The sequence below is a fragment of the Octodon degus genome, unplaced genomic scaffold, assembly GCF_000260255.1.
Source record: "Octodon degus isolate 3935 unplaced genomic scaffold, OctDeg1.0 scaffold00014, whole genome shotgun sequence".
Lineage (NCBI taxonomy): Eukaryota > Metazoa > Chordata > Mammalia > Rodentia > Octodontidae > Octodon > Octodon degus.
The window spans coordinates 8,923,483-8,925,627 of NW_004524590.1; the positions used below are offsets into that span (position 1 = coordinate 8,923,483).

The window sequence follows — 2,145 nt, forward strand, 5'->3', positions numbered from 1 at the left end:
ATTATTGAAAAATTTCAAATTGTATGTAATCCCAGCATGCAGGAAGCTGAGGAAGGAGGATCACAGTGACTTCAAGGCCAACCTGAATTACAGAGCAAGACCCCCTTCTCAAAACAAACTATATATATATATGCATGTCTCTATACATCTACATGCCAATCTCCAGATAAGAAGTTTCCTAATTTTGAGTAAAACTTAACAGAAAGCAAAATTATCAGTCATATGTAAAATTATACATTTCTCACTTTTTCAGTGAAGACTACATGTGACAATAAGAATAGAAAAATAGAAATATCCTCAATTAGCCTAAATGGTTCCAGGACTTAAAAGAAGGGAAAGCCAAAGGAGACTGTTCTCCCCTCAATTTCTCCAGGAATCGAGCTCAGGATCTTGTGCTTGCCAGGCAGGTACTTGAGGAGATTTTTCAAACATCTCCACATTCAATAATTTCATAAAGAATTCTGCCAGTTCTCCAGGGGAAAACAATCACATGTGAAGAAATCAGTGTAAGCCGCTGCTGCCTTCTTCATCATAATTAGACATGTCATCTGCAATCATTGTACTGAAGTCTAAAAGAAGATTCCAAGTATCTTTTGATATTGATCGTTTATGATGTTCCAACAAAAATTTATTCCATAAGTCTAAGAATTTAAATCTTCCATTAAGAACTAAGTTCCAGTATGCAATGGCCATTTCTAGATCTAATCCTTTTTTGCCCTGGATTCTTTGCAAAATTAAAAGTAAACTGGTAAAAATCCTTAAAGCGTCCTGGTTCTTTCAATTTTTGTTCCATCTTGAGCATTTGAGCCTTTAGCTTTTCTAGGCTGTCACATCCTAATTCTGTCATGCCATCCATGAACTCCGGCTTGGAGAACTCACATTGTGTTGCTGCTCTGAACTTCCATGCAATGATCAAAACATGAATGCTGGCTGGATCAAGAGCCAGGTCATCACAGAATCGCTGTATGTCATCTATTCCAATTTTATTTTCATCTTGAGGATCTTTTATCTACTGTATAGTTGTTCTAACTTCTTCCTGTCCAATGATCCTTTTACACTCTCTCGTATATAAAGGTCAGGATTTTGGAAAAAATTATCTGTTGCAACATCTAACTTCCAGTCATTTTGAGAAAGACAACTTACATCAGTTTTTTCACTAGATTGTGTAAAGATCATAAACTGTCGAACTTTATCCTTCTCCGATGATTTCAACTTGTTTATGTTGGTGTCCTCCAGGCCTCTCCCCTCCTCCTCCGGCTCCGCAGCAAATCATGAAATTTAATTTTAATGAATAAATGTATCCAAGTAGTCAACCAAAATTTCAAAAAAAAAAATCTAATTGCCTCCCATAAATCACTGGTCTTGTGCTCCTCTATATCACAGCGTGAGCTCCCCCCTCATTTCATCTTCACATAAAATATCATATAAATTTCTCATAAATTTGATGTTCAAATTTGGCATGTCCAATGCCCATAGCCCTGGCCCTCTACATGCCAGAATCTCAACCAATAGCTCCAAGTCCATCTCTAGAACAATTTGTGGGATACCTCACTAGCACATGTAGGAAGGAAATATAAAATCAAATTATGACTATTGATCACAACACAACATGGGAACCACATGAAGCTGAGACTCACTAAACATAAAGCAAATTCTTGATATTAATTTTTAATCTTTCTACCTAAGGAAGCTGTAAAAACCCTAAATGACCACCCCATTCTGTTCTTTTTCCCCATCTAATTGTAATGGAGACACAAAGATGCAGTCTCCATTACAATTACAGCCCTAATGGTTACTTGCAGGAAATATATGCTCTAATACAAAAATACATCTCATATGCTGAGTATTTTCTGGATTGTAATGCTAAGGGTCACCTCCTCCAGGAAGACCTGCTCCCAGTCTGTACATTTCCTTGGGAACAGGTTTCCCATCCTCTTCTATGGCTTCATAATTGTGTCCTGCTAAAATGAAACAGAGAGGAGTTTTAAGTTTTGTGTGTTTCGCTAGCTGGCTAAAGGTGACTCCAATGTTGACATCCAAGGCAACGATGTCTCCTTCCTTCCCTTAAGCTGTCTTCTTCACTCTTTTTTTTTTTTTTTTTTTTTTTCAGAACCAGGGATTGAACTCAGGCCCTTGCGTTTGCCA

At 37.3% G+C, this 2,145-nt stretch overlaps 1 pseudogene; it reads right to left on the reverse strand.

Moving 5' to 3' along the window:
• Positions 1–501: 501 nt before the first annotated feature.
• Positions 502–1,215, reverse strand: LOC101587372 (annotated as a pseudogene).
• Between the last annotated feature and the right edge of the window lie 930 nt (positions 1,216–2,145).